The sequence below is a fragment of the Miniopterus natalensis genome, chromosome 11 (assembly GCF_054644295.1).
Source record: "Miniopterus natalensis isolate mMinNat1 chromosome 11, mMinNat1.hap1, whole genome shotgun sequence".
In the NCBI taxonomy this organism is placed as follows: Eukaryota; Metazoa; Chordata; class Mammalia; order Chiroptera; family Miniopteridae; genus Miniopterus; species Miniopterus natalensis.
This window is the reverse complement of record NC_142091.1, coordinates 72,153,828-72,167,280: the sequence shown is the minus strand read 5'-3', so window position 1 is coordinate 72,167,280 and position 13,453 is coordinate 72,153,828. Positions and strand designations below refer to the sequence as shown.

Here is a 13,453-nt window from a genome sequence, read left to right as displayed (position 1 = left end):
AGAAGATGAAAGAAAGGAGGAAGTTCTAATTTCTGAAGGTGGCTCATTAGAGCAAAGAGAGCTCAATCCCTCTATGGTTAGAATTTGAAAGAAAAAAATTGTTTACCAACTACAATTACACATTAGCTAGTGAGGCCAAGCAGCATGCTTTTTATTTTTAAAATTACATATATATACACAGGATGTATATATACACACACACAAATATTTAACAGCACAATGCCAACAGTTATCCTATAGGACATGCATAAAATTGTCATAGGAGAAACAGAAAAGCCACATCATGCTACAGACTGCAAATAACAACAACAAAAAATTCACGACAAATGCTTTTCAGTCTGCTTTTTCCACTGTAAAGGGAAAGCATAAAGAAGAAATGAGACTGAGAAATCTGGGGAAGTTTTCCCACCTTTGTTTGGTAGAGCTATTTAACAGAAACAAAGCAACCCATATAAAACAATATGATATTATGAAGTACTAATATTCTCTTATCTGTAAACTGAACAATTCAGAACACACCACTTCTACAAAATCCACTGTTACAGTTTGAGAATCTGAGGGGGGGGAAAAGTGAACAGTTTTTTTTTTATTTTCAGGAGATACAGTGAACCCCCTTCTGAGCCTAAAAATCAGACTAGAATTATTCTGTTCTGCCCATTGGGAAGACTGGTCTCAGGTAGAGATGGCCTCAACATTTTAAACTAAAGGTACTGAAAAAGTTGGCCTGTTCCAAAATCTCTTGCACCAACTTGCCAATTTAACCAAAACAGAACTGTACAAATTGGCTTCCTAAGAAGAGTTAACTTCAGAAATCCTTTTAAAACAGAAAATGTCCTTCTAGCTTGGCTGGTGTGGCTCAGTGGTTGAGTGTAGACCCATGAACCAACCAGGAGGTCATGGCTCGATTCCCACTCAGGGCACATGCCTGGGTTTAGGCCCAATCTCCAGTAGGGGGTGTGCAGAAGGCAGCTGATCGACGATTCTCACCACTGATGTTTCTATCTCTTTCCCTTTCCGTTCCTCTCTCTGAAATCAATGAAAAAAAACACCCAACCATATTTTAAAAAGAAAACAAAAATGTCCTTCTAAAAAGTACACATCAATTAAGGTGTATCAGTTATTAATATCACAGTAGCCACTGACGGACCAACCTCCCAATCTAGCAAGTGTCTACTGAGGAGAAAGATCAAAACCACCGCTCCAAGGGCAGGCGCTATTGTGGTGCATCCTGCACACTGTTGTATCTTTGGAGTTGGGACAAAGCAGGTCTTAAATCATTCCATACGAATGAATCAAAGATGCAGGTTGAACAGGGGAGACCTAAGAAGACTAGAGACAGCAATGCCTTGAGTGTGAGTAACTGGGAAGATGTGAAAGAGAAAAACCTTTGGGATTACCCTTATTCAGCTTATATTCTTGTTCATGTGAGAAGCTAACTAATAATTAGACAAAAGAAAAATTACTTTAATAAAAATAATTTTATAAACATGAAAATAAAAATAAAGTATCTTACTGTAATGAATAAAATTCCACTATTATAAAAATGTTCCAAGTGCCAGATAACGCTCCTCTATTTCAAGACATCACTGAAATTTGATGTTATAGGGACTGGACCTTTAGAACAGTATGACTGTAATCTGGGTAAGAGGTCTTTGTTTTATAAACAGGGGAAAAAGTTTGGTGGTACTGACTGCACTAGTGGGACAGAAAATTAAGCTGTAACTCATATTTAGTTCTCGTGTAGTAAACATGGTCACATCTATCATTACATAGTATGGATATTCAGCAAGACTGGATTAAGGATATAAATGAAGCTCAACATTGTAGGTTAAAAGGTTCAAAAACCTGAAATTTAGAGAACTATAGGCTATATTTAAATCAGAAATATTCCACAATCTGAGCTATGTATTGTTATTAAATTTACTAGTTACTGTTTCTACCAGGAAACATTCAATGGACTAAATCTGGATTAAGGTAAAACTGTTTGGGAACCCCCTCCCTTCAAACAGGAATAAAACTTTGAGGTATGTAAAACTGACTCCACCTCAGAGAATGCTCAGTTTACATGTTTTATAGAGAATGAGATTTCAGACGATTCAGACCTGTCACCTTACAGGCCAAAGTGGGCAAAATGAATTACTAATAATTCAACAAAAATTTATTGAGTGCCAACCATGTGCCAGACACCGGTGATTTTAGAAACGAGGTTAAAGGCAGAGGAACAAAACAGAAAATGTCCTTCCTTCTGTGGCGCTTACAGTACAGAACGGGAGACAGACAATAAGCAAAGCTGGGAAGTAAAATGAGCATGACTTGGCCGTGGGCTTGATGAAATGAAAAGGCACGCAACCCACGCTGACTGCTAATCAGAGCATACACAGCGCCCACGGTGGGGGTCACGGGGAACATGGCAGAAACATTCTATGCTTTGTCAGGACACAAACCTGTCAGTTTCCCAAGCCCTGCTCCTCTCCTATCTTTCTTGAACTCTTAACACTCCAAAAGCATTTTAATTAAAGATTCTGTAATATGAAAAGATGTTTCCTTGGCTAGTTAAAACCCTAACAAACTTGGACAGAACTGAGTTGCACCAAGACAATGAGAAAAAATGGAATGGAAATAAAGAGTTTATAAAGAAATGAAAATAGCCCAGGCGGCATGGCTCTGTGGTTGAGCATCAAGCCATGAGCCAGGAGGTTACAGTTCGATTCCGTTAGGGCACATGCCCAGGTTTAGGGCTTGATCCCCAGTAGGGGGCGTGCAGGAGGCAGCTGATCAATGACTCTCTTATCATTGATGTTTCTATCGCTCTCTCTCTTCCTCTCCCTCTAAAATAAAAAGAAATGAAAGCATTAAATAGAACAAAGACCAGAATCTAATAAGCCTTTTAGAACAGCTCCCATAAGCAAAGACTCTTCCAATAAGTCAGTACGGCACTTAATAAGTCACTGGTATTGTCCAAGTCTGTATCTGGTAAAATGGCAGAAAACTCCAGGGAGTTTGAAGATTGCTTGTTTTTAAAATACTATATATACACTGTAAATCTCCCTGATGAAATAACTCCAGATTATCTTACATCTCAGAAAATGTTCAATACCCTCTGCTCTTTCAAAAGAAAGCCCTTCACATGCAATAAAAGAGACTTTTAACATCACTCAAATGTCTCTCAAAAAATTCCCTCATCATGGATATTTTCTAGTTATTTGCTGTAACAGGATTCAATGTGCACATTCATTTTCAAGAATTCTAATCACTTAAAAATATGGCATTATTCTATTAACAATGGCCACACATCTACTACTAGAAGGGACTCAATACATGGTGAGAGAAAAACGTCTTAACCTACGACCACAGAACATCCCCAATGACCCAGCACTGAGCTCTTTGTTTACCCTTATCTTCTTAAGCTCTAAATTCTGAAAAAATATTAGAAAATTAAGTTGGCAGTCATTCTAAATTTCTAGACCATGCCCAAGCCAAAAATTCCAATTAAAAGATGCAAGATCCTTTCACTACACTTACCAATCACATGGCCTGGGCAGATTGTTAATCTCACCTAAAAATGGGAATACTAAATCATCTAACCTGAGAATTGCTGTCAGGATTAAACTGAATTAATACGTGTGAAGTGCTCAGAACAGTATTTGGCACTTAGCAAATTCTCAATAAATGTTCCCAAGCAGCACATTCTAAAAAATAAAAATAAAAATAAATCTCTCCTGACATAGAGACTCCAGACCATCTGCCTTTTTATTAGGGAAGAGAAAAAAGACATATTGTCAAATCATAACCACCTCCCCTGGTATATAATACAGAAAATCTTCATTCAGAGTTTTAGACACTTTCCCTCCTACCATTCACAGGTAAAAGAGGAATTTAAAGAGCTTTTATCCACTTCAAATTTTGGGTGATGCAACTTCTAAATCAGTTAGTACAAACCAAATGCCTATGATATTCCAAAAACTGTGCTAGGTTCTATGTGGATAAAGACATTTAAGGCAGCCCAATATAAAAAAATTGTAAGCCAATGCTGAAAGATAAGTTTCCTGAACGAAATGTTTTAGCAAATGATCTTTATCACCACCAAGGTCAAAGTATATGTTAGTTCAATGTCCCACTAGCTGAATGATTTAATAACCTAGCACAAAAATAGCCTTTGGCACCATCGTTTACAGTCCCTTTCAAACTTTACAGCAACCACTGGTACTTCACTAGTACTTCACAGGCTTTATCTCTGACTTACTGACTCAGAATTTCCAGAGGAAGATAAAGCTCAGGAATCTGCATGATAAGTTTCCCAGGTAATGAACCTGGTTTGAGAACCATACCTTTACTGTATTTTATTAGTTCTAGAAGAGCAGAAAAATTGAGCTGTATTTCAGAACTCTAGTCCTGTAAAAATCCCACAGATGACACTGACACTGTCACTCCTCACCAGACTGTCCCAGAGCACAACGTCTAGGTTAGTAGGGGATGGGGCTGGAGTTATCCTTGTGCCTGCTTTAAATACATCTATACACTAATTGTAAAGTACACTAACTTGAAATTTTGATTGGAATAAGGAAAAGTTCCATTCAGCTAGAAAATACGGTAAGGAAACTGAGGTAGAATTTTCCCTCTTCTATGCCAAGTATTTTATTTTACAGGACACAATGGGAGTTAAAAATGACATGATGAAAAAACTTCCAAGTGAATGCTCTGTACACATCAAGTAAATATAGTCAAACTAAAAAAACCCACAATTTACTCTATGCTTCAAAATATCTTTCTTATTCCCTAAACTGTCCTTTAGTTCTTCCGAAAATGAGTGAATAGCTTAGAAATCTGGTATGGTTGCCATTTGGCTACTGGTTACTCCCCCTACCCCTCACGCATTCATTACTTGTAATGAAAGGAAATCTGTAACTTGGAAAAGCCACACATATCTGTGAAGACCGACTGGCAGCCTGTAAGGAGCCACTAAGTCACTTCCTCACATACCTACTATGCCAATTCATACAAGGGAGGTGTGAAATATTCAGGTATAGGTTTCCCTAGACTTGAATTTTCTCATGTTCACAAAACAAGGAAGACAAATTTTCGTGCAAAACAACATCAGCAACTTTCAGCCACAGCAGCATCAAAATAGGAAGTTAGCCAGCAGACACTTTGCAGCCAAGCTAGATCCTAAACAAAAAGTCTCTTTTGTACAAAGAAAAATGTTTTGCTTTTGTTTAAAAAAAAAGGCTGTAACTGGCAAGTTTTTCCCCCACCACGCTTGCCCCAAAGTTCAGTGTTTAACTTCCTATTCCAGATGCCTACTGCAGGACTCAAACTGAATGCAAATGTTGATTACTGCAAATGCAACTCTAATTCTGGAGATCCTCCCCAATCTTATTTTTACCTACTTTCCTTCCAATGTTTTCTAAAGAAAATCACAGTATTTTCCAGCTTACATTTTTATCAAAGGTTTCAAAAGTAGAAACCAAATTTCAGTTTGACTTTGTGTTTGATGGAAGGACTATATCCTCTAAATGATACTAAATTGCATAACTAAAAGCAGTAATATGGTGAAAATAGTAATTTCTGCCTCTTCTGCTCTTGTAATTTTAATATTAACCTCAAAATGACATCTCAAAAAATATCTGTAAACCCTAAAATACAACTAATATACTTTATCTTTACATTAGGTAGTGGTTACAGGCATGGGCTTTGAAGGTGTAGGTCTGTCACAGTGTGACACTGAGCAAGGTATTTCACCATTTTAAACCCTGGTTTCTTCAACTAGTAAATAGTATCTTTCCTCCATAAAATTGGCTATGGAGATTAAATGAGATAATTCATATAAAGTACTGCATCCTGGCCTGATAGTTAAGTTGGTTAGCGTGTCGCCCTGATACACGAAGGTTGCAGGTTCACTTCCCCGTCAGGGTACATACAAGAATCAACCAGTGAATGCATAAATAAGGAACAACAAAATCAATGTCTGTTTGTGTCTCTCCCGTCCTCTCCCTAAAATCAATCAATAAGTTTCTTCTTCTTTTTTTAAAAAATATATCTTTACTGATTTCAGAGAGAGGAAAGGAGAGGGAGAGAGAGAGAGAGAAACATCAATGATGAGAGAGTCATTGTTCGAGCCCGCAACCCGGGCATGTGCCCTGACCGGGAAACGAACCCCGATCGCCTGGATCCTAGGTTGACGCTCAACCGCTGAGCCACGCCTGGCCAGGCAATCAATAAGTTTAAAAAATAATAATAAAGTACTGAGCATCATATAAGCTCAATAAAAATTAGCGACATACTATATCTATACCCCTGTCAATATCTTTATTTTACAATACAGGAAAACATTATTAAAATTTACTTCCCTATTTTGAAATGCTGAGGGATTAGGCTGAAATTTAACTCTTTAATGAGAAAATGGAATCAATAAGCAAAAGACCTACTCAGGAGTAAAACTGATTATTCCACTGACATTCTCACCACATATCTATTCATTAGCTTTCAAAAACCTTAATCTGCTAGCTAAGTAGCTGTATACCTTAAAGTAGTACAACTTAATAAATATTACATAATTTCTTTTTGAAACATTAAACTGCCTTTCTTTACTCGGTCCAAATTATTAACAGTTTTTGGTATATGCATCTCACTGAAGCCCATATAATGATAAGCATATATTTTAGGACTAAAAATGTCATTTTTTAATATGAAAATGTCTCATTTAATTACTGTTACATATTGCTCGATATGGTTTAGATATACATAAAAGTGAGGCACAATTATCCAAGGCATCATGCTAAGGGATATGGAAGCCAGAGACAAGTTAGTTAGCTGGGTCAGTGCCAGTGATGGACTCAAGGTGCCTGTTGGGGGCAGTAGTTACTATGAAAGGCCTGCGGTGGGCAGAACTGGTCTCAGCTAATCTCTGCAGGTAGAATACCAACATCTTCTCTTCCCTTATTTTTAAATTTTATTTTTATTTATTTTATTTGGGGGGTGGGGTGGGGAGAAAGAAGCATCGATTTTGTTGTTCCACTTATTTATGCATTCACTGGTTATTCTTGAATGTGCTCTGACCGGGAACTGAACCTGCAATCTTGGCGTATCCGGACAACACTAACTAACTGAACTACCCAGCCAGGTCTTCCCTTATTTTTATCAAGGCAGAGTAGAAGCACCAGTCTTGGCTACCCTAGAACACACCTAATCACTTGCCAAAGTGTTACCTCAAACAACTGAACAGGCTGATCTTTAGACCTACCAATGCAGTAGAGCACCAACTGGGTTATTTTTCCATTATGTGTTCGCATGTATGTGCGTGCGTGGTTGTTTGCTTTCCAAAAGAAAATGCCACAAAAAAGGCTGGATTAGAACACCTTCATGGATATGACAATACTCTTTTAGCAATAACACTATCCTGAACCTGCACTGGTCAAAATAACTTTTTTTTTTTAAATCCTCACCTGAGGACATGCTTATTGATTTCAAATTAGCTCTCTATAAGCTAAAAGAATGGCAAATCTACTCTCTTTTACAAACTCTCATACTCACTGTGAAACTGAAGCCTACTTAAACATTAGTTTTTAATTTAAAAAATCCTTTTTATTTGCCTCCCTTCTACTTGAGTGTATGCGTACTTTTTCCTAACAACAATTAAAATAATTTTTAAAGCTATGATAGTTATCTTCTCAACATTCCATACACTAGGTATGTTGTGCTTGTGTTGCACTGTTACACTACTTAGGACATCAATTATTCCCTCTATATTAAAAAAGTGGTAACTACAAAGAATGTATTTTAAAAGATATGAAACACTTACAGTAGAAAAATGTAATTATTTGTTCTATTTACATTGTATTTTTACTGGTTTATTTTCCAGAGTAGAATAAATGTAGTACCTGTTCAACTAAATTATTAAATTTCCAATGAGGGCGGGGAAAAACCCTTAAAAATATCATTCTGGTAGGGTTCCAAATGTCAAGAATCACTTTATAGGTTTGAGTTACTTTCTAACATTCATATCTCTTCATGTAAACACTTTAATTTCAAAGGTCATGATTTGACCCGCAAGATATCAAAACAGTGAGGCACATTATAAAGGGTTTGGGGGCTCTAATGTTAGCAGCATTTAAAAGCAACAAATTATCACCTAAAAGCAACAAGTTATCTATCATATTTCCTAAGAAGCAGATTAAACCCTGAAAAAATTTTGCTGTGTTTATTTTACCTTATTACGTTTTTATTCTTATATGATCAGCCTTCCTAACAAGCCAGCATCCAGACTTTGCATCTAGGGAATTCAGTGGGGACAATAAACTGTTTGCACAGGGTTCTTAGATCTATCTAGTGAGCTTAATTACCTTTTTAAAAATAAGGGTTTTCCTTTGACCTATATTTGATGTCAAGTACAACAGCACAAACAAAACAGCGCTTCCTTATTAGTGCAAATGAACAAAGCACACAGCACTCTCTCTTCCAGCTTCTTGGCAGTGTTACTACCTCCACAAACCTATAGCCATCTCACTCAGATTCCATTCCTCATTGGTTGGCAGAGATTAAAAAACAAAGTCAGAGCTTAATCTGTAAGAAAACAAGCCTCGCTTGCCAAGAAGTCAACTGATTTGTTCAATGTTCCTAGGCAATTTGGAGCTAGCCTAGCTCTTGGGACAAAGCTCAGAGAAGTTCACACTGAAAAACTCTAGTTAAGATAGTATACTAGTTCAGCGGAAGCACACCTTTATACTGTTTTTCCACACCCAATACCTCTCCAAAGCAGTAAGTTAAATGCATTCTGGGGGTGGGTTGTTTTCTGAGCCACAATTTTATCTGTTCCAAATTCTGTGGGCGAGTTTTTAATTTTTAAGAAATACTCAAAACCACACCTCAAGCTTATGATGTGTTAAAGGGTCCACCTAGCCTAATTCTACTTTAACCTTTACAGGAAATGCACTGGAAACTGCTAAATAGTATAAAGAACTGGCTTGTAGTTTTTATTTTAAGGGATGTGGGGGCAATAGAAAACTTCTGCCAAACATCCCCAGTTACAGCCTCTTTCTCAACATTTTTCTTTTATTAATGCACATAAAAAAATGACAGACTTGCCTTGTGAGGTCGAAAATAGAGATACAGGCTGAGAGGAAGAGGAAGAAACAAAGGAATCTGAAAGAAAATATACAGCGTGAGAATCTGACAACCTCACACAGGAATTTTAACTTTTATTTTATTTTGGCCAAGCATCATAATTTTATTGGGTTTAAGCAAGAGGAAAAACCCAAGTCTTCATTTCCAATTACTGTTTTCACTCACCTGGCAGCAAAACCTTATTTCGTTTTCAGATGCATTTCTAAAAGTTAATCCATTTTAGGAAGGGTGTGTGTCAAATAGTCTCACCTCCAAAGGAAGAAAAGAGGGACTCCTAGCTTTGTTAAACAAGTACAGCCTCGAGAAAGATAATGTTCCCCTGCAACTCTTTGTGGGAAAGGAAAAAAAGGTATCTGATTATTAATTGATATTTACTTTTAACCATTTTAAACTGCACTTTGTGGAGTTAGTCACTAATATATGAGCATTTAAACATGCATAGCTGGCAAGTATGCAAAGTTGACCCTGAATACTTAAAAAATATATAACACAATTCACAAAAATATATAACAAAATAAGACTACATGAGAAATCTTCATCTTCTAAAATTATACTCCTCTAAATTTGGCAACATATATAAAAATTTTAAAGGCACATACCTCCCCCCCCACACACATTCTTTAACGTGGTAGTTACACTTTGGGAATTTAACCTATAGATATATTTGCATATATGTACAAACACATGTGTATGAGGATATTTATAAGAGCGCTGGTTATAAGTACTAGAAATTATCTAAATGATTAATAGAAGACTAAACATTTCATCCAAACAATGGAATACTTGCTGATATGAAAAAGAATGAGCTTCAAGTATAGCTGCTGATATAAATATGTTGATACATTAAATTAAAAGGCAAAGTGCCGAAGTGCCTACAGTGTGCCCCCATCTGTTAACTGGCAACAAAAAGGACTAGCAAAGGGGACTTTGAGGTCTGGGATGGGAGGAAGATTTGCTTTTCATTACAACCTTTGGCCCTTAAAAAAAAAAAAAATCAAACAAACCAAGAATATAAATTACCTTTTCAGTAAAAATGGAAAAAAACTAATGAGCACAGCATGTGACAAACAAAACCCTCTAAATGTGCCACTGAATATACTAATTTTACTTGTTAACTCCTTTTTTTCTTGCAGTTATACAATGTTTTCACAAGTATTAGAAATATTTAAGTGAGGAGATTGCTTTAAAGGACTGGACCATAGCTATACCTGCAACAATTTAAGAAAACTATTTAGTTGCTCGGCTGGTGTGACTCAGTGGTTGAGTGTCAACCCATTAACCAAGAGGTCACCAGTTCGATTCCCGGTCAGGGCACATGGCCAGGTTTGTGGGTTCGATCCCCAGGAGGGAGCTACAGGAGGCGGCCAATGGATGTTTCTCCCTCATCCATGTTTCTATCTATCTCTCTCCTTTCCTCTCTCTCTAAAATCAGTAAAAACATATTAAAAAAGGGAAAGAAAACTATTTAGTCAATAAATATTGAGCATATTAACACCAAGGCAGAATTTAGTGGACAACAGGCAGTAAATAACTCAAGACCAGAATTTGAAAACCCACTTGCTTTTTAATTATCTTAAAATGTATTATCACATTTACTCCTACAAATGAAAAATAGTTCTTCCCTTTTTTAAAGCAAGCATTCCTATCTATTTCTTTAATGTTTCCAGATGGGTTCATTTCTATTTGCATTTACCTTCAACATTAAATCAGAATAAACTTGAAAACCAAATGCTAAGCCCAATGCCAAAAGAGATCCTGTGAACTTGCTTTCTCACCTCCACCTAACACCTCCTCCTAATGGAAAATTTCAACATACAAATTTTTATGCATAGCATCTATTCTGATACAGAACATCGATAACGAGTAATAGTTTGCAACAATACGGCTTGAGGCTTCTAACTTACAAAACCACTCTGTACTCACACGCCTCATTTATGCTCCAGGAAACCAAGCCCAAGAATGGTAAAATGGTGATCTTAATTCTCAAATGCTATTAATTAAACCAAACATTATCTTAAAGTAGGCAGGTCCAGGCACTGTATTACCATAGAGTGGTGACAAGTAACTGAAATATTCAAACCAGTAAAACTTCATGAGTTGTGGGAATGCAGCGGAGGCAGTCACTAGGGTCAATAGCAGAAGAGATGGTAAACTTGGTCATAAAGGTGAACAAGGAAGGGGAAGGCATTCTGGAGAGAAGGAACACTGGCCAGATTCCAAGTGGCTTTAAAAGTCATGTAATGAAATTTGGATTACAGCCTATGTGAAATGAGGACTCAGAAAGTTTGGGAGTGACAATATCACATGTATTTTTAAAAGAACTGTGGCAGCAGTGTAGAGCACAGACCTAATTGAAAAGCTACTGCATAATCTTGGCAAGACACATGAGGGCTTGAACCAAGGTGGTGAGGATGGGAATGAGGGGATAGGTTTGATGAGACAGAATAGACAGAACTTGGAATCATTTGGATGTTGAAGACTGGAGAGGTCAAAGGACTGAAGGAATAAATAAAATGCCGCTGATTGGGGTATGGAACAAAGAAGGAATTCCTTATATTAACTTTGCCTAAAAAAATAACTTGTCTAAGGCATATCTAAGTGGAAATTGTTTATCACTATGGACAGGTTCAGGAGAGGGGTAAGGGCTATAGATTAATACCTGGGAGTTAACATTTGGGTGATAATTGACACCACAGGAGTGAATGAATGTGCCCAGGGAGAACTAGAGAGGTTTTACACTGGAATCCTGAGATATACCAATACAAAGAGGTGCAAGAAAGAAGAATGGTGAAGAAAACAAAAAGGGGCCAATACAGGGAGAAATGGTGTCACTTAGAGAAAGAACACTTTAGAGAATGATTGAGAGAGTGAGGGGGAAATCAGCAATACTTTCAACAATAAAGATAAACAAACACAAAACCAATGAGTGGTTAAGATTTTAAAATGGGTCACTGAAATTAAGTAATAAAGTAATTCAGCACTGATGACTATATGGTTAGGGTGGTGGGGAGGGGGCCAGACACTGAAGACTGAGGAATGAATGGAACTTTTATTTTTAATCATTACCCAAGGATATTTTTTCCACTGCTTTTCAGAGAGAGTGGAAGGGAGCCAGCAGGGAACGAGCGAAAGAGACACATCGATCGGTTGCTTCCCGCACACGTCCCAATCAGGGCCAGGGATTGAGCCTGCAACTGAGGTACATGCCCTTGGCCAGAAATGAACCTGGGACCCTTCAGTCCATGGACCAATGCTCTAACCACTGAGCCAACCGGCTAGGGCATGAATAATCTTCTTAGTCTTTACACAGCTGGATTTTCAATCCTCCTAATACTTTAAGCTGCAACAAACTGTCAAAACTACAGGGAGAGAAAAAAATCCAACCCTGGCAGAGTAGCTCGGTTAGAGTGCCATCCCAATATGCCAAGGTTACGGATTCAATCCTCAGTCAGGGCACATACAAGAATCAACCAATGATGCATAAAATGGGTGAAACAGCAAATCGCGCTCTCTCTCAAATCAATTAAAAAAAATTTTTTTTTAATCTAGTGTTAAACTGTTTCACTTGTGAAAACTAATGAACTAATATTGATACATTATTATTAATAACCCCATACTGATTTGGATTTCACTAATTTTCCCCTAATGTCCTTTTTCTGTTCCCAAATCCTATCCAGGATACATTACATTTTGTCGTCTAGTCTTCTTAGACTCCTGTGGACTATATCAATTTCTCATCTTACATGCTTTTGATGATGTTGAGTTTTTTAATCCTCACCGGAGGATATGATTTTATTTTTAGAGAGGGAGAGAGGAAGGGAAGGAGAGAGAGGGAAACATCCATGTGAGGGAGAAACATCAACTGATTGCCTCCCAATTGGTTGCCTCCCATACACACCCTGATCAGGGATCAAACCCGCAACCTACCAGCATATGGAACCACTCTCCAACTGAGCCACTAGGCCACTGGAAAAATATTTTACAGAATGTCCCTCTATTTGGGTTTGTCTGATGTTTTTCCCCTGGAGATAGACTGGAGATATGGGTTTTGGGGAAGAATACTACTTAGGTGAAGGGCCATCCTTGTTGTATCAGGTAAAAAGTACATGCTATCAATATGACTTATCACTGATGATATTAATCTTAATCCCCTGGCTGACGTAGTTTGCCAGGTTTCTCCACGGTGGCACTGCTCCCCACCCTTCCATATTGTACTCACTGGAAGCAAGTCACTAAGCATTTCCCACACTACATAAACTGGCAGGCTGATTTTTATTTATGTATTTAGAGCTACTATAAAAATAGACCAATTGTAATAATGTTTTGGTCCTCT

General features: G+C 37.4%; 1 protein-coding gene across 2 annotated transcripts in view; it reads right to left on the bottom strand.

The window, feature by feature from the left end:
- RTN3 (reticulon 3) overlaps positions 1-13,453 on the bottom strand; it is a 41,710-nt gene that overhangs the window by 20,648 nt on the left and 7,609 nt on the right. The window lies entirely within an intron of this gene.